At 49.1% G+C, this 19,744-nt stretch overlaps 1 non-coding gene across 1 annotated transcript; it reads right to left on the bottom strand.

Annotated features, from left to right (window-relative positions):
- Positions 1 to 18,354: 18,354 nt before the first annotated feature.
- Positions 18,355 to 18,428, bottom strand: Trnaa-cgc (transfer RNA alanine (anticodon CGC)). The gene has a single exon. It is a non-coding gene; the product is annotated as a tRNA-Ala (tRNA).
- Between the last annotated feature and the right edge of the window lie 1,316 nt (positions 18,429 to 19,744).

Here is a 19,744-nt window from a genome sequence, read left to right as displayed (position 1 = left end):
GGAATCCTGCCGGATGAGGTGGCCATGCCTGTAATCTCAGAAACTTGGGAGGCTGAGCAGGAGGATCGCAGCCTCAGCAATGTAATAGAACATGTTTCAAAACGTAAAGGGGGGCTGGGGATGTGGCTCAGTGGTCGAGCACCCTGGGGTGTAATCCCTAGTACCAAAGAGGAAAGAGAAGAAGAAGGAAGAGGAGGAGGAGGAAGAAGGGGGTGTGCTAAGAAGAGAGAAAGAAAGAAAAGGAAACCCTGACATGCACTCCATCATGGGTGAACCTTGAGGTCATGATGACATGTGTCATGTGACACAACCATCACAAAAGACAAACAGTAGCCAGGCGTGGTGGTGACATGTGCCTGTAATCCCAGCAGCTCCGGAGACTGAGGCAGGAGGATTGCAAGTTCAAAGCCAGCCTCCGCAATTTAGCAAGGCGCTAAGCAACTTGGTGAGATCTGTCTCTAGATACAATGTAAAAAGGGCTGGGGGACTGGGGCTGGGGCTCAGTGGCAGAGCGCTTGCCTCCCACATGTGGGGCCCTGGGTTCGATCCTCAGCACCACATATAAATAAACAAATAAAATAAGGTATTGGGTCCAATACCTTTGGGCTGGGGACGTGGCTCAGTGGTGAAGCACCCCTGGGTTCAATCCCCAGTGTGACATGAAACCGTGGCCCACCTCAAGTTCATGCTCCTTCCTGCTAGGAACAGAGGACCCTGAGCCTGCCTTGGACTAGTGAGTGTCACATGGCCCTGAGTGGCATCTTCACAGAGTCATTTCCAAGTTTCTAGAAGGAAGGAAGGAGATGGAGGAAGTCAGGGCAGGGAATTCATTTAGTGTCTGCTCCTGGCTGCTCACTCTCTCCCCAGCCACCCTCGCCTGGCTCAGGGGACCCTCTTCTCCCTCAGCCCCGTGTCCCAGGAGCCCATTAAATAAGAAGCTAGAGCAGCAGCTCTCCTTTCCTCCTGTGAGCAGGGCTTCACTTCAAACCTGGGACAAGAGCCCTCTGCATCCCCCTGCCCTAGTGGCCAAGAAAACAAAACAATTCTGTTTCCGTAAAATGGCCAGAGCTGCCCTACCCAGCCCTGCCCAGCCCTGCCCAGGAGTCCGCGGGATTCCATCTTCACCCCCTGGAAGCCACCTGGGCCCACATGCGAGGAGGCCTAGGTGTGACTTCACTCACGGCTTTGGCTTGCTGGCTGCCTCTGGCAGAGCCTCTTGCCCTCTCTGGGCTGTGGGTCGATGCAGAGGTGGGATGTGAGATGTCTCCTAGCACAAGTATCCCATAGATGGGGTCAAATATTGGCTATAAATTCAAAACCATCTCCTTAGACTGGGGTTGTAGCACAGTGGTAGAGCACTTGCCTAGCATGTGTGAGGCCCTGGGTTTGATCCTCAGTACCAGATAAAAATAAATTTAAAAAATGTCCATCAACAACTAAAGCAAAATTTTTAAAAAAGAAAAACTTTAATTAAAAAAAAAAAAAAAAAAAAAAAAAAAAAACATCTTCTTCGGGGCCTCTCCATATCAGGAGTATCAGGAGTTACTTCTGCCTCCTTACCCTCTGTTAGGTGCAGGACAGGCTGAGTAAGCTGTCTGCAGGGCTTGCCAAACAAAGTTAGCCGCAGGATGACCTGGCTTCTCTAACCCTCCGTCTGATTCTTTATCACCTGTTTGCTTCAAGCCCAAAGGCCCAAGCCCCCGCTCAAGGCTGAGCGCTTCGCCCCCCTGCTCAAGGCTGAACACTCAACCCTACATCAAGGCCGAACACTTAACCCCCATGTGTGCCAACAAGGCAGCTTGCAGACCCAGAGACCCCATTAGATTTGGCCTATAAAAACTCCCTCCTGCAGGGCCCCTCTCTCTCTTGCTCTCTTGCTCTGTCTCTCTCTCTTGCTCTCTCTGTCTCTCTTGCTCTTGCTCTTGCTCTTTCTTCTCTCTCTCTCTCTTTCTTCTCTCTCTCTCTCTCTCTCTCTCTCTCTCTCTCTCTCTCTCTCTTCTCTTTCTTTTCTCTTTGTTGCACTGCTGCAATAAAGATCTCTTGGTTGCTTCAAGTGTTGTGGTCACTTTCTTTCACCCTCCCACCCAGGGTAGAAAGTGGTAATGTGAGCTAGGCACGGTGGCACACACCTATAATCCCAAGGACCAGGGAGTATGAGGCAGGAGGATGGCAAGTTGGAGGCCACCCTTGGAAACTTGGCCAGAACTTAAGCAACTTATCAAGACCCTGTCTCTATTCTGCAAAAGAGGTGCAGTTAGGTGCACCTAGGAGGTGGGGACGTGAGACAAAGAAGGGAAGGGGGTACATGTCAAGTCAGTTACCACAGGGGATACTACTGATATTTATCCCCCCAGAAACCCCTAAGGACCTGCAGAACCCATGCCTCACAGTTATCCCTCCCTGGGAGCAAAGGAGCTGGAGAATTTATACCCCAATCTAAGAGCCGTTAGTTGATGGCTGCTGCTGGCCCCATGTGTGGGCACAGAGACACGGACGCAGACATCAAGAGGTCCCTGAGAGATTGTCACCGGTGAGCAGCAGCGTAGTGGCTGTGGGGCCCCATGGCCCTCTCTGCCCTGCCCTAGCGCCAGTTCCTCAACTGGAAAATTGGCACAGAAAGTTGCTTTCCCAGTGGCTCCCACCGTACCACGTGGTTCCATGGTGAGCACTTGTTTATAACCTCTGTGTTGGTTTTATTTTTTTGCTTTATTATTTATTTATGCCCCGCAAGGGGTGGAACCCAGGTCCATAGGCGCTGCACCCCCAGGCCCTGGGGTGCTTTAAGCACTTGCACAAATTCCCTGGGCCCTTGCTAACCAGAGACCCTGTGTCCCCTCCCCTAAGCCTGGAGGGCAGAATGCACCAAGCTAGGCAGCCTGAGCCCCAGGGGGTGGGAGGTTTTACACCTGTTGCTGTTAAGGACTGAATCCTGTCGCCTCCCCCCCAAAAAAAAAGATGTATTAGAATCCTAACACCTCGGTTCTTCCAAATGTGGCCTTCCTTGGAGGCAGAATCTTTATGGAGGTGACCAAGTTAAAGCGAGCTCCCTGGGTTGGGACTTCATTCAATAGAACCAGTGTCCTTATCCAACGCGGAGATTTGGGGGGTTTTGATGCGGGAGTCCAAACTCAGAGCTTCTCCGCTGCTTCTTCTCCCACTGAGCTACACAGACAGAAATGCTCAAAGGGCAGACTGAAGACAGAGCGTCTCCCTGTGGAGGAGGGTTGGCAGGAAGCATCTGCAAATCAAGGAACAGGTGAGGCCAACAGGAGCCGGGCCTAGAATAGATTTGCCTGCAGCAGCCAGAGGAACCCAGCCCTGCTGACACTGGATCTTAACTTGGCGCTTCCAGAATGTGAGACAGTAAATCCTGTTGGTGAAGCCATTCAGCATGTGGTACTTTGTTACCGTAGCTCCAGAAAAGGAATGCAATGATAAAAATGGGTATATATATATATATATATATATTTTTTTTTTTTTTTTTTTTTTTTTTTCATTGCTTCAGGGAGAATCCAGAGCCTTCTACCTGCTAGACAAGCAGCTCTACTTCTAAGCTGCATCCCCAGTCCTAAAGGTAGGGTCTTGGCCTCAGTTTTTCACACCTTTTTTTGTTGCTATTGTTTTTGGTACTGAGGATGGAACTCAGGGGTGCTTAACCACTGAGCCACATCCCCAGGCCTTTGTGAATATTTTATTTAGAGACAGGGTCTTGCGGAGTTGCTAAGTGCCTCGCTGAATTGCTGAGGCTGGGTTTGAACTCATGAACCTCCTGCCTCCAGCCTCCCGAGCCACTGGGATTACAGGCGTGCGTCACTGAGCCTGGCTCGGTTTCCAGTTTTCAGAAAGGAATCATCAACAAAACCTACACAAAGTTTAAGCAGATTTACGCAGCAAAATGAAATTGTCAAGCCCTCTATTATTTATTTATTTATTTGCTTACTTATTTATTTATTTATTTTGAGACAGGGTCTCACTACATTGTTGAAAGTCTCACCAAATGGCTATGGCTGGCCTGGAACTCAGGATCCTCCTGCCTCAGCCTCCAAGTTGTGGGGATTACAGGCGTCCGCCACCACACCCGGCTCAAACTCTCCTTCTATAAAAGGAACGGAGAACTTGGTGTTGGCTCATGCCCGAAATCCCAGAAACTGGGAAAATGAGGCAGGAAGAGGATTCAAGTTTAAGGCCTGTCTGGGCAATTTAGAAACCCTGGCTCAAAATCAATTAAAAAGGGCTGGAGATGTAGCTCAGTGGTAAATCCCCCCTCGGTTCAATCCACAGGACCAGGAAAAGAAAACAACTGTCTGGGAGAAGCCACATCCTGGAGCAGAGGAGGTCACTCAGCCTCCCCAGACCCGAGGCTCAGAGCTGGCGTCCCGCCCAAGTGACCAGGGGCGGCTGTCAGCCCTCCCTTTCATGAAAGTGTAGAGGAGGCTCAGCTCTGGGGATCTGTGGGGTCAGTGTGTCAGGTCATGAGGAAGCCACTCTCCCACAAGGAGGAACAGACCCAGGGCTAGGATTCCAGCCCTGGCCAGCCCCTTATCTCCCCAGACACCAGGCAGCCCATTGTCTGCCAGATCAGGAAGACAAGGAGAGGCTCCATCACCTCCCCCAGGCGTCCCCCCTCACCCAGCCCTTCCAGCCCTGCAGGAGCCCAGGCCCAGCCCCCTCTGCGGCTCTGCAGGCCCAAGGTAACCCAGGTCATTCTGCAGGGTCGTGATTTTGCCTGCAGACCTGTTGGGAAAATGCTGTATCCTGTAACATATAAGGAAGAATGATCCAGAATAAACTGCACAGGAGACATGGGTTCTTATCTTCCTTTCTTTTGAGACAGGAGCCCCCCTGTGCTGGCTCAGGCTGGTCTCCACCTCCTGGGCTCAACTGATGGGTCCTATCTCAAACTCCCCAGTAGCTGGAACACTAGGAGCCACCAGACCAAACCATGCATGGATTTTTTTTTTTTTTTTTTTTTAAGATAAAGCAAGAAACAGAGAAGACCTTTTCTCTGTATCTCTTCCCCCTTCCCCTTTCCATTCTCTTCCTGAACCATCCAGTCCTGGGTCAGATCAAGGTGGGATCAGAGCCGCAGTAAGAGCAGAAGGCCTGGGGGTGGGGTGTAGCTGACAAGGGAGGAAGAGATCTCATTTGGGGTGGGAAGCCCATCCAGGCAAAGGAGGTGATGGGGGGGGGGGGGGGGGCTGGGGTTGTGGCTCAGCTGTAGAGCGCTCTACTAGCACGTGCAAGGCGCTGGGTTCAATCCTCAGCACCACCTAAAAATAAATAAATGAAATAAAAGTATTGTGTCCAACTATAAAAAAAATAAAAATAAATCTGTATTTTTTTTAAAAAAGGAGGTGATCTGATGAGGGGTGTCCAAGGCCATGTGGGGCTGGAGAGGGATCTAGTAGGGCAGCAGAGGAAGGTGTCTGTATGCAGCACAGTACCAATACCATGGGACATTGGGTACATTCAGCGGGTTGAGGGAATAAGCAAGTATGTTAGTTAGTGAGCCTGGATAATGGCAGCCAGGTTCCCATAAGCAGAGGAGGAGCTGTAGATCAGGGTGAACCCCGAGAACCGAACCGTCAGCAGGAACTCTTAACACAGAGATGCTAGAATTAACACAGATGTATGTAAATGTTTTCCTTGTTCTGTCCCCTGAAAGGGCTCAGAGACAGCAACACCCCAATAGCATCCTGGTCTCCACTAAAGAGAGCAGAAAAAACAGATTCCAAAGCTGGGGACATGTCCTGCTGAGGGGTCAGGAAGCACTCAAAGAACCACAGACACAGCAAAGGGATTCAGGATCCTCCAAAGATCTACAAACAGCCAAGGAGAACAGGAAATGATGTTCAATGTCATTAGTCATCCAGGGAACAGAAAACCACAGGAGAGGGCTGGGTTGTGGCTAAATGGTGGATTGCTTGCCAGGCATTCACAGGGTCCTGGGTTCAATCCCCAGTACTTGAAAAAACAAGAACAAAAATCCCATAATGATATTACCACTTCATAGGCCATAACAATATATATATATATATATATATATATATATATATATATATATACACACACATACATACATACATATGAAAGAGTATTGTTGAGGAGGTGGAGAAACCAAGACTGTCACATGTTGCTAGTGAGAAGGTAAACTGGTTCATTGCTCAGGAGGCTGAGGCAGGAGGATCACAAGTTCAAAGCCTGCCTCAGCAACTCAGCCTCAGTGAGGCGCTAAGCAACTCAGTGAAACCCTGTCTCTAAGTAAAATATACAAAATAGGGCAGGGGATGTGGCCTATAGCTTTAGTGGTTAAAAAAAAAAATAACAAAAGAATTCAAAGCAGGTGTTCAAATTAAAATGTTCATAGCAGCACTAAGCACAAAAGACAGAAACAACCCAAATATCCACCCACAGATGAATGGATGAATAAAACCAAAGGGTAAATAAACTGCAGTACATCCATTCAACAGGATATTACTCAGTCTTAAAACCAGGATGATGAAGTATTGGTGCATAATCCAATCGTGATTAGAATTTGAAAACATTTTGCCAAGTGAAAGAAAAAAGTCAGACATAAAAGGTCATATATTGTGTGAATTTTTTTTTCTTGGTACCAGGGAATGGACCCTGGGGTGCTTAACTACTGAGCCACATCCCCAGCACCCCCTTGTATATGTTTTATTTAGAGATAAGGCCTCACTGAGTTGCTGAGAGCCTTGCTAAATTGCGGAGTTTGGCTTTGAACTTGCAATCCTCCTGCCTTAGCCTCCAGAGCCGCTGGGATGACAGGTGTGCACCACCATGCCTGGAAACATATTGTGTGATTTCATTCATAAGAAATGACTAGAATATGTGTATCCATAGAGACAGAGAGCTGATTGGTGGTTATGGGAGGGGAGCATTATAGGGAATGGGGAGTGGCTGCTTAACAGGTACACTGTTCTTTTTCCAGTGATGGTGATGTCTTGGAACCAGATGAAGCAGATGACTGTACAACATTGTGAGTACACCAAAGGACACCGAACTGTTGGGCAGGATGGCACACCTGCCTGTGATCCCAGTATCTCCAGAGGCTGAGGCAGGAGGACCACAAGTCTGAGGCCAGCCTCCAAAACTTTGTGAGAGGTCCTGTCTCAAAAAATAAAAAGGGTTGGGACGTAGCTCAGTGGTAGAGCATTCCATCCTGTGCCCCAGTTTTCAATCCCTAATTTTCAATCCTCAGTAACAAGAGGGAAGGGGAGGAAAAGGTTGTAGTCTAGTGGTAGGGCTTCTGCTTAGCATGCATGGGGCACTGGCTTTGATCCCCAAAGCTGCTCCCATAGAAAAAGAAGGAGGAGGAGAAGGACAAGAAGGAGACACACAGTTTATATTGTGTATCAAAAACCAAAATTATGGGCTGGAGATGTGGCTTAAGCAGTAGCGCGCTCGCCTGGCATGCGTGCGGCCCGGGTTCTATCCTCAGCACCACGTACAAAGATGTTGTGTCTGCCGATAACTAAAAATAAATATTAAAAAAAAAAAAATTACGAGTCTGGTGCAGTGGTACCTGCCTATCATCCCAGCAGTTTGGGAGGATGAGGCAGGAGGACTACAAAATCGAGGCCAGCCTCAGCAGTTTAGCAAGGCCCTAAGCCATTTAGAGAGATTCTGTCTCAAAAAAAGGCTGGAGATGTGGCTCAGTGGTAAAGAACCCCTGGGTTCAATCCCTGGTTTAAAAACAAAAAAAACACCACAATAAATGTCAGCATGAACTAGACCCTGGGTTCAATTCCCAGAACCAAAAAAGACAAGAAAAGAAAAAGGTTTCAATGGATGGTGCCCAGGAGGTTAGTTTTAGACAGAAAAGAGCCTGAAGAAAGCACCTTTGTAAGGAAGAGACAGGGAACAACAGAAAAGCCACTGCCCGGCTAACATCAGGTTACTTGAGGTAGCCTTCTTCTTCTTCTTTTTTTTTTTTTTTTTTTGGTAAGGATTAAATCAGAGGAACTTCACTATCCTGCAGATCTAATCTGGCCTGTTTAGGAATGTGGCTGCTTATCTCTGTCTCCTGATTTTTTCGGAAGGTCAGATAAACTTCATGGAGGCACCCCAGACTCTGTCTTTATTTTTAGCCTGTTTCAATGGGGACCGGTGCAGTTCAGAGAAATACAGTGGGCTAGGATCCTTTTTAATTGGTAATGGTTAATGGCAACTCAATTAGACTGTAAAAAGAATGAGGGGCTGTGGCTGGGGCTGTGGCTGGGGCTGGGGCTCAGTGGCAGAGCGTTGGCCTAGCATGTGGGAGGCACTGGGTTCAATTCTCAGCACCACACATATAAATAAATGGATAAAATAAAGATCCATCAACATCTTTTTTAAAAAAAAAATTATTTATCTTTTTAGGTGTAGATGGACACAACACAATGCCTTTATTTTTATGTGGTGCTGAGGATCGAACCCAGGTTCCGCCCATGCTAGAGGAGCGCTCTACCACTGAGCCACAATCCCAGCCCCCACATCAACATCTTTAAAAATTAAAAATAATAATAATAATAATAATGAATGAGGTGGGCCAAGTGGTGCACACCTATAATCCCAGCAACTTGGGAGGCTGAGGCAGGAGGATCGCCAGTTCCAAGCCAGCCTCAGCAATTTAGGGAGGCCCTAAGGAACTCAGTGAGAATCTGCCTCCGAATAAATTACAAAATAGGGCTGGGCATGTGACTCTGGGGCTGCGTAGCCCTGAGTTCAATCCCCAATACCCCCACCTCCCCAGAAAAATTTTCAGGTGGCAGAGCACTTTAGGAACCAGTGTGGGGAGAAGGTGATGAAGGAATTTCAACTTGGGCAATGTGGTCTGGGCATTCTTGGACAGGATACTGACCTGGCCATGGGAGGCAGGCATGAACCCAGGGGCCAGAGAGCAGTGGCCTTACCCAGACATCCACCCTGGCAGAGGCAAGAGGGTTTGGATTTCTGTGCACAGGAGGGAACATGGGTGACCCCAGGGACTAGCAAGGAAAGTGAAGATAGGAAGAGGGTCACTCGCTGGCTGGGGGATGGGCTAGGGGACAGTCGTGCTCCTTCACACAAGTGAAAGATCATGCTCAAACACCCCCCTGCCGGCCTGGGGAACCCAGGGACCTGCTCAGCAGGCTTGCTACACTGCTCCCCTGGAGCTGCAGAACACTCAAACAGTTTGGGTGCTTCTGAAAATTTCAGGGTCCTCACAGGTGCCCATGTCCTTCCCTCAACCAGTCCGTGTTGGGGATTGGTGGGCTCTGTCCCAATCCTTCCCTGTCACACTGCTTCTCCCTCCACTCTCTGCCTGGCAAGACTTGAATGCCACCCCCATGCTTCTTGAACAGACTGGACAGTGGGGTCACCCCACCATCCAAGCTCACAGGCAGGTCACCCTTGAAGGAAATCTGGAACTTGAAGCAAGTGCTGCTTCCAGACTCCACCAGGAAGCCACACTGCCCGAGATCGCTGTGCCCGATGGGACTCTGGATCTTCTCTGCGCCACAACCTAAAGTGCACCATGACTAATCCTTCCGCGTCTATTTTCACTCATTTTTGCAGATGAGGAAAGTTCATGGAGGCAAAATGAGCTGGGAGGTACCGGCGTCAAGAGCCTGTATGTGCTCTCCAAACACCACCGCCACATTTTCTAATTAAAATTCACCCCCTGCCAGCCTACAGACTTCGTGCCTGTCCAGGGATCCTCCCTGGCTTAGCTGATAGGTCTCGGAAGGGGCAGAAAGGAGGGGAGATTCCACTAGCCACAGACTTCTCCCCTCTTCCTAGCCCTCATTATTAATTCTCAGCTACTCCAAACTGCTGTGTGATTTGGGACAGGTTATCTACCCTCTCTGAACAACGGTTTTCTCAAGGATAGCAACTTCACAATCAAGAGTCCACCCACCCAACCCCCTAGCACTACCAGCACGTAGGCTAGGGATGGGGACGCGGGGAAATCCAAGGGCGGGGCCTGGGCACAGAGACTCCGGGGTTCTCTCTCTCAGGAGGGACTGCGACAGCAGCCGGAGGGACCCTAGCCGGCGCCTTTTTGGAGCCGGCGCGTCCGCACCACAGTGGCCGCAGTCACTCTGACAGCCCCAAGTGGGGACAGCGGCTGCCACGCCGCAGAGTGGGGCTCAGTACCCAGGCCCCACCCCCAAGCCCCAGGGAGGCGACCCGCGGAGGGAGCCGGCTGCGCACTCGGTCTCTTTGTGCAGCCGGGGGCGTGGCCTCCCAGAGTTGGACCAATCCGCAGAGCTCTCAGCTCTGGGCAGCCAATGGTGGGTGGTGGGTGGGGCTTGGGCGGAGCTCTTCGGGGAGCGGGAGCGGGGCCGCTGACCGGCTGCGGGGGTGCACAGCCTTTGGGGATTTTTCTGGGCACGCGTGGGACACCCCAGAGGAGCGGACCTGGGGTTCCGCAGTGCAGGTCACAGCAGGCAGGGGCCCCGGCTCAGTGGGAAAGCCCCCAGCTGTGAGTGCTGCTGGGGGGGAGCACCCGCAGACTCTGCGCCCCAGGTCCCTTCTCCCCCTGCTACCCTTACCGACCCCCAGGTGCCACCCTCGGTGCCCGAGATCGCAACCCGCACCGACCCCTACTCCTCGCTTCCCGCTGGAAGAGGAAGGGGAGAGCTTGGCAGGAAATACGGGGCGAAGATTGGGGGCCCGGATGGAGATTTCTGTTCCGGACCCTGATCGTTTCCGCAGGGTGTGGTTTCAGAAATCCAGTGGGATCCACAAGAAAGGGGATTCGCAAACCCTCCAATCTGAGCCGGGCGTGGTGGGAACTTTGGAGGCTCAGAGAGGAGGATCGCAAATTTGAGACCAGCCTCCTAACTCAGCGAGGCCGTCTCAAAATAATTTTTTTAAATGCTGGGGATGGCCAGGCGCTTTGGCGCACGCCTGTAATCCCAGCGGCTCGGTAAACTGAGGTAGGAAGATTGCCAGTTCAAAGTCACCCTCAGCAACGGGAGGTTAAGACCCTATCTCCAAATAAAATGGAAAATAGGGCTGGGGAATGTGACTCAGTGGTTGAGTGTCCTACAAAATGGGGCTGTGATGTGGGCTCAGTGGTTGAGTGTTCCTGAGTTCAGTCCTCGGTACCAAAAATAAAAATTAACAATTAAATAAAAAGAGCTGGGGATGTAGCCCAATGGTAAAGCCCCTGGGTTCAATCCCCAGGAACACCCCCCAAAAAAAAAAATCCCTCTCAAATCTGGGTGCATCTGCCCAGCTGCAGTCAGGGCAGGAGCAAACACTGTCCCACATCCACGCCACTCTGCACCCAGCTGGAAACAGGGAGGTCCAGAGAGGAGCCACCCTTTCTTTGAATCACACAGCCTTAGAATAGAGCTGGGGAGGTGGCTGAACCCAGTGGTTATTATCTTCCAGAGATTTCTAAAGCAGTTGACCCATTTTTGTCCCAGGAAAGGTTATATAGGTAAAAGATTTATTTATAGGTTGTATTTTCTTTCTTTTTTATACTGAGGATTGAACCTAGCCCTTTTCATTTGACACGAAGTCTTGCTGAGTTTCTCAGGATGGCCTTGAATGTTTAATCCTCCTGCTTCAGCCTCTGGAATGGCTGGGATTACAGCCATGCACTAGTGCCCCGCTCATATTTTTTCTTAATGATAAAAAGAGTATATATAAACCCTAGAATTTGATTCCCAATCTATTTTAATGCACTTGTGTCAATTTTATTGAAATATCTGTAGAACTGAAATATTGGGATTTAATAGGGTAAGCAGGAGTGGGGTAGCTGTGGGGGAGGAGAGGATGAAAACTTTGGTGTATATTTTGGAGATAAAAAAAAATCAATCTCATCTATTGAACCAGCTGGAAGATCTGATCTGGCCCAAGCCCTTTGGCTCAGGAGGCTGAGGCAAGAAAGGAAGGACCATCCCTTCCTTCCTCCCTTCCTTCCTTCCTTCCTCCCTTCCTTCCTTCCTCCCTTCCTTCCTTCCTCCCTTCCTTCCTTTCTCCCTTCCTTCCTTCCTTCCTTCCTTCCTTCCTTCCTTCCTTCCGGGATTGAACACTGGTGTGCTTAACCACTGAGCCACATCCCCCAGCCCTTTCTTAAAAAGTATTTTATTTAGAGACATAGAGACAGAGTCTCACTAAGTTGCTTAGGGCCTTGCTAACTTGCTGTGGCTGGCTTTGAACTCAAGATCCTCCTGTGTCCTCAGAGGCTGGGATTTAAACACTACCACGGTGCTTGGCTGCTATTTCCTTGGTGTGTGTGTGTGTGTGTGTGTGTGTGTGTGTGTGTGTATGTGTGTGGTGGGGTACCAGGGATTGAACTCAAGGGCACTTGACAAATGAGCCACATCCCCAACCCTATTTTGTATTTTATTTAGAGACAGGGCCTCACTGAGTTCCTTAGGATTACAGACGTGTGCCACCTGGCCCAGCATTATTTACTTTTAATTAAGAGCAGAGGCTTGGTAAAGTTACAGGTTAACTTGTGGATTTATGTCTGATAACAGAAGATAACACAAGATAATGCCAGAGTTTACTCTAGATTGCTGCAACAGGCATGAGTCAGATTTATGGAGGTTGTTTTTCTAAATTGAACTTATTAATTTCATTCTAGCTTTTTAAAAAGGACCATATACATTTCAATTCCTCCAGCTGGGCACGGTGGGGCACGCCCCTAATCCCAGGGACTCGGGAGGCTGAGGCAGGAGGATCAAGACTTCAAAGCCAGCCTCAGCAACAGTGAGGCACAGGGCAATTCAGTGAGACCCTGTCTCTAAATAAAAAACAAAATAGGGCTGGGGGGTGTGGCTCAGTGGTCCAGTGCTCCTGAGTTCAATCCCCAGTATCTAAAAAATAAAAAATAAACTTCAATTCCTCCCAATGCTTCTTGCATCAGTTTTACTGATCTTACTGTTCCATTCGAGTTGAATTAAATTTTTAACAAGTGTGAATTAAGTGTCAGTCATGATTTCAACTCTTCAGTAATTATTCTTTTGTGGGGGGCAGGGCACACTGGGGATTGAACCCTGGGCATTTAACCACTGAGCCACATCCCCAGCCCTTTTATATTTAGAGACCATGTCTCCCTAAATTGCTTAGGGCCTTGCTAAATTGCTGAGGCTGGCTTCCAACTCACAATCCTCCTGCCTCAGCCTCTTGAACCTCTGGGATTACAGGCCTATGACGCTGGCCAGAAATTATTCTCTGACACTGTGATCTCAGCATGGTGCCCTCCCTCATCCCTTCTCCATCGACTCTGGGCTGGGGATGGAGGCAAGGTCAGGGTACCTCAGCCCTTTACCAAGTTGCTCCCAGGACAGTCACTTCCCAGCCCACTCCAGCATCTGGCCAGAGGTTTCCTTATTCATCTGTACCTTCCTGACTCTAGGAGCTTGGAGGTCACTCAAGGTCCAGCTTCCCACCAACACAGCTTCCTGACCTTGATCTGATGGGCATGTCCCTGCCAGAGAATGTCCACTGAGCCTGTCAATGGCACATGGATTCAACCTGAGACCTGGGGGGCTATGGATGATGTTAGGTTGGGAGGAGACAGGAAGACCTACTTCACCCCCCAGGGCCTGGCACAGCCACAGTGGACCCCGGCCCAGGGGCGCACTACTAGTGAACCACTGAGCTATACCCCCAGTTCTTTTTATTTTATTATTTTTTAAATCTGGAGACAGGATGCTGAAGTCGGCCTCAAACTTTCCATCCTCCTCCCTCAGCCTCCTGAGTCTCTGGGATTACAAGCATGTGCCACCATGTGCTGCTCCCCCTTCCTCGATATTTGATTTCCCAGAGTCAGGATGTGGAAGCAGGACATCAACTGTGGAGACGGATCACCTGGGTCCACTCCCCAGCTCAGGAACGCTGAGGCTATCAAACCCCCCACTTTCACCACGTGCCATACTCTTTCCTGCCTGGTGGGATGAACTCCTTGGGATGCTGGGGCTCTGCAAGCCTCAGTGTAGGAGAAATGAGTCACTTCAGTTGTCATTTGAGTGTGTTAATATATAATTCCTGGGCTGGTGATATTCTCAGTGGTACAGCATTTGCCTAGCATGTGGGAGGCCCTGCGTTTGATCCCACTGCAAGAAAAATAAAAATTTAAACAAACACACCACACATACCTGGTGGTCATCAAACTTGGATTGACTCTTGCATTATTGTTTTGGTGCTGGGAATCACACCCTCACCAAGTGGGCGTGGTAGGACACGCCTGTAATCCCAGCGGCTTGGAGGCTGAGGCAGGAGGATCCTAAGTTCAGAGCCAGCTCCTCAACAACTAAGGAAGGCCCTAAGCAACTTAGCGAGACCCTGTCTCAAAATAAATTTTAAAAATTTAAAAGGCTGGGGATGTGGCTCAGTGGTAAAGCACCCCTGGGTTTATTCCCCAGTACCAAAAATAAATAAATAAAACCTAGGGCCTCAGCCGTGCTAAGGAGTTGCTCAACCATTGAGCTACCCACCACCGTCCTTCATTTTTGCATTTCTGAACGCTGCACTTCCCCTCTGTTTCCAAAGGCGTCTAAAAAAAAGACCCTCCTCGGTCCCCGCCTCCCGGGCGAGTTCAGCCCCGCCCCATTTGCCGCTGCAGGCGCATCTCTAGTGCCACCTCGCGGTCTCCAGAAAACTGCAGCCGAACCGAGCGGTGGGAGAAGGGGGCTGTCTCGGAGACTGCGTGGTCCTAGGTGCGGCCCTCCCTTCTTCCGCTTTTAGGAACCAACCCAGAGCGGCCCCGCGGTATCTGCAGTCCAGGCCACAGTGGGCCGCAGTAGTAAGGAGGGCAAGTTCCAGCTGGGCCCTGCGGAGTGTGCATGAATTCTCATTGTGGTTCAGGGACCTCGGACGGGCAGCTCGAAAGGGCAGTTAGACTGGCAAAGACGTCCAGGTTTAAACCGCTAACTCCAGCACGCCTTGTTCTAGGATCCCTGGGCCCATTTTATGCATGGGAAAGCTGAGGCTCAGCTCTTAGACTCTTGGCCCTGGTACAGTGCTCAGGTCTTTTTTTTTTTTTTTCTTTTAACATTTTAAAAAATTTTTTGGAAGCAGTTGTACACAATACCTTTATTAAATTTATTTTTATGTGGTGCTGAGGATCGAACCCAGGGCCTCATACGTGTGCTAGACGAGCGCTCTACCGCAGAGCCACAATCCCCAGCTCCCCAGCGCTCAGATCTTGACCCGAACCTGCCCCCGCCTGGGGGTTCCTATGCCCTCACCCGCCCCCATCGGTGCCCGGTCGGTAAGTAGAGAATTAACGATCGTCCTCGAAGCCCTGTTTGATCTTTCCGACGTCCATCCCTCAGGCTAGTCTCCGTGGAAGGCGGTTGGTCCATCCGAGGGTCAAGCCTGCTCGCCCAGCCCCCTGCCAGGGCTTGGAAATTTTGAAAGTCGCAGACCTCGCTCCACCCCACCCCAGGGCAGGCTCAGGGACGGGTGTTTCCCCGAGAATTAAGTGAAATTCCCCCGTGAGATGTCCCCCACCCTGAGCTCTCCGCTTCCCGGCTGGTGAGAGCGGACTCCGGGGGCGGGGAGAACGAGAAGGTGGGGCGGGCCGTGTGGTCAGCCACCGTGGGGGAGGGGTCGGGGCGCGGGCAACGCCCCCTCCCATCTCAGCTGGAGCATCCCTCCACCCCAGCGCCCAGGAATTCTGCTGACTCACTTCCGAGGCCGCCGCAGCAACCACAGTGAGAACAATAAGTGTCATTCCATTCACTAGACTGCAACCCCAGGGGTCACCTGGGAGACCAGGCCACTGTCTTGTCAAATAGTTCTTCATGGCCAATGAGGCTGACCCTTTCTTGTCCTCTATTTTTTCCCCTCCTGACCAAGTGGGTGCCACACAGTAGGTCCCAGTTGTGTCCTCTGACTAGCATATTCTTCCCTTTGGGCACCTGTAGCCAGGACACCCTCTCCACCGTCACTGCCAAGGCTCTCACACCAGTAAGGATGGCCCCCTAAGAGTGAGGGGAGGGTGGGGGTATCTGCGAGCCTGATCCTCAGCAGCACGGGTGGCCAAGATGTCTGGGTGCCAGCTGCAAACTCGGAGTGTCCACGTGTTGCACGATACTAGTGGACAAGGGTGTGCTCTGGCCCGTGGGCAGAGGCTGCCCTTGGGCAGCATGGTGACAAGCGCGCCAGGCATTCACCCTGCGCAATCTCCCTGCAGACCCCATCGACCCAATATGGATCTGTGGATGGAGAAGCTATGGCCTTGCAGGTCCACGCCCACCGGCCTCAGCTGGCCCACAGAATCCGGTTTGAGGAACTGCAAACTGCATTTCCCAGAACCCCTGGCTGTTTCCTGCTAGGCTTGGCCACTTGGAGGCACCAGGGCTCAATCTGGCCTCAGGCCCAGAAGGACCGTTTAGCATCTGATTCCATGAAGAGATCCCGACTCAGAATCGTGCTTTTTTAAAAACTTGTAAGACAGAACTTCATCTTTATTCTTTTAGCCCTTTTAAGTGCGTGGTTCAGAGCTAAGTCCATTCACACTGTAAAGCAGAGCTGCAGAAGTTTTTCATCTCATAAATCTGACACCTTGGACTCATTAAGTAACCCCCCTTCAAAGTGTGAAATATGATATATCAAGAACTATGTAATGTTTTGAACAACCAACAATTAAAAAAAAAAAAAAAAAAAGTAACCCCCCCCTTCCCCCTCTCCCAGGCTTGGTAATCACCGTCCTGCCATCTGTCTCCATGAAGTGGAATCCTACAGCGTTGGTCATTTGTGCCTGGTTCATTTCACTCACCATAATGTCCTCAAAGTTCATCCATGTGTGTCAGAATTTCCTTCCTTTTTAACACTGAAAAAACATTCCATTGTATGGATGTTTTTTGTTTATCCACTCATCTATCCCTGGACACCTGGACAGTCGTGCCTTTTTTTTTTTTTTTTTGTGTGTGTGTGTGTGTGTGTGTGTGTGTGTGATGGGGTCCACCTATCTATGCTGGTCTCCTGTTCCTGGGATCAAGGATGCTTCATCCTTCAGTGCAGCTGGGTTGGGGTTAGGGGTGCAGGGATCCCCACTCTTTTTTCTTTTTTTTTTTTTTTTTGTACCAGAGATTGAATCCAGGGGTGCTTTACCACTCAGCTACATCCCCAGTCCATTTTATTTTATTTTATTTTATTTTATTTATGTTGAAACAGGGTCTCATAAAATTGCTGAGGCTGACCTGGAATTTGTGATCCTCCTGCCTCACCCTCCCAGGTTGCTTGAATTACAGGTCTTTGCCACCAAGACTGATCCTAGGATCCTACTTTTTAAATACATAGAAGACAAAGCATGAGGGCCTGGGAACAGGGCTCAGTGGTAGAGCACTTGCCTAGTGTGCCAAGACCTGGGATATAATCTCCAGCACCAAAAGAAAAAAAAAAGGAAAGAAATGTAAAATTTAAATAGAATTTAGTGAACCTGGCTCAGTGGCACACAGTCTGTAATGCCAACAACACTAGAAGTTGAAGCAGGAAGATTACAAGTTCAAAGTCAACCTCAGCAAATTAGCAAGGCCCTCTCTCAAAACAAAACATAAGAAAAAAAGGTCTGAGGCTGGGGATGTGGTTCAAAAGGTAATGCGCTCGCCTGGCATGTCCGGGGCCCTGGGTTTGATCCTCAGCACCACATAAAAATTTAAAAAGATGTTGTGTCCACCAAAAAATAAATATTAAAAAAAAAAAAGTTCTCTCTCTCTCTTTCTCTTAAAAAAAAAGGGGGGTCTGGGGATATAGCTCAGCGGTTAAACACTGAGGAGTTCAATCCCCAAAATAAACAAACAAACAAAAAAAAAAGTAAAAACAAATGATGGCAGGCTAGGGTTGTGGCTCAGTGGTAGGGCACTGGGTTAATTCTCAGCACCACATATAAATAAATATATAAAATAAAGGTCTAACAACATGTAAAAACAACAACAAAAAAACCAACAACACATTTTTCTGTCAAGTTCCTGGACTCTGAATACTAGGCCCAAGATTGAAAGACAGGAAGAGAGGAAAAGGAACTATATATATATATATATTTTTTTCTTTTTCTTTTACCTCATTCTCTTACATCCTATGCTATATTTGTTGCCTTTTTTTTTTTTTCTTTTTTTGGTACTGAGAATCTAATCCAGGAGCACTTTTCCACTGAGCTAAATCCCTACCCCATCTTATTTTTTTTTATATGTTTTTAGTTGTCAATGGGCCTTTATTTTACTTATTTATATGTGATACTGAGAGTTGAACCCAGTGCCCTACAAGTTAGGCAAGCACTCTACCACTGAGCTACAAATCCTGCCTCAGGCAGTGACTTTTTGATACAAGCTACTGTCACAAGTGTTCTCATAGTAAGCTTGGTCTCACATTCGTGGATTATATTTTTTGTTTTTTGTTTTGTGATGCTGGGGATTGAACCCAGGGCCTTGTGCATGCGAGGCAAGCACTTTACCAACTGAGCTACATCCCCAGCCCCTCATTCTTGGATTGTACTCTTGAAGGCTGAGAACACATGCAATGCACTGATGTTTAGGAGACCTTCCTCAAGGGCCCACCTGCATTATAGACAAGGACTCCAGGGCTAGGGTGTAGCTCAGTGGTAGAGTGCTTGCCTAATATGACACCTAGTCTAATCTGCCAGTGCCGTGACATTGGCATGTGTGAGACCCTGGGTTTGATCCCCAGCACTGAAAACATAAAAGTAAAATAAATATTTGTTTCCAGGCGAGGTGGTGAATGCCAGTAATCCCAGCAGCTCGGGAGGCTGAGGCAGGAGGATCATGGGTTCAAAGCCCTGTCTCAGCAAAAATGAGGCACTAAGCAACTCAGTGAGACCCTGTCTCCAAATAAAATACAAAATAGTGCTGGGATGTGGCTCAGGGGTCGAGTGCCCCTGAGTTCAATCCCAGGTACCCCCCCCCCAAAAAAAAAATTAAAAATAAAAAGGACTGAGAATGTAGCTCAGTGGTAAAGTGTTCATGGCCTCAATTCCCAGTATAAAATAAAAAGTGTCCATATTGACCATGAACATGTTTTTTTCCTGATCACATTTCTATCAAATAACAGTATAGCAGTTATTTACATAACATTAACATTTTATTATTAGACATTATAATTCATCTAGAGATGATTTAATGTAAAAAGGAGTAGGTTGGGGTTACTGGGGATATAGCTCAGAGATAGAATTTAGAATGCAAAATGCTTGCCTAGCATGCACAGGCCCTGGGTTCAATCTCTAGCACCTCTAAAGAAAAAGAAGAGAAGAAAGTATATAGGAGGATGCATATAGGTTTTGTGCCGTTTTATATAAGAGACTTGAGCATCTTCCAATTTTGGTATCCAATGGGGGCAAATGAAGAAGCTATTTCCTTTGGAGTGAACCTTGACCTGTGATCCCCTGGGGCATGTTAAAATCTGACTCTGGTTAAAGGTGGAGGCCACAGTGAGATACACCCCACAAGACAAAATCAGAAAGTTGTCTGGTCTTCCAACTAGGAAGGCTGGATTCCCTTGACTCAGAAGGGGACTGACTCCCAGCTTGTCTGTCTCCACCCAGAGCCACCCATTGGCTCCTAGTTCTTCTGCCCGAGGGGATGATGGGATGTCTAGGCAACCATGTGCATGCGTGGCACATGTGTATTCATGGTGTGTGTACCTGCACGCCATTTGTGGGCCACCACCCTGGGCAAGTGCTGTGAGCCCCCAGACCTCATCTTCCTCATCTGAAAACGAGGAAGAGCAATCACCAGTCCCAAACATTGTGGCTGGGAGGCTGTGGCTGGGAGGC

This window comes from Callospermophilus lateralis, chromosome 19, assembly GCF_048772815.1.
Source record: "Callospermophilus lateralis isolate mCalLat2 chromosome 19, mCalLat2.hap1, whole genome shotgun sequence".
Taxonomy (NCBI): domain Eukaryota; kingdom Metazoa; phylum Chordata; class Mammalia; order Rodentia; family Sciuridae; genus Callospermophilus; species Callospermophilus lateralis.
The sequence above is the reverse complement of the archived record's forward strand: the minus strand, read 5'-3'. Positions and strand labels throughout refer to the sequence as shown.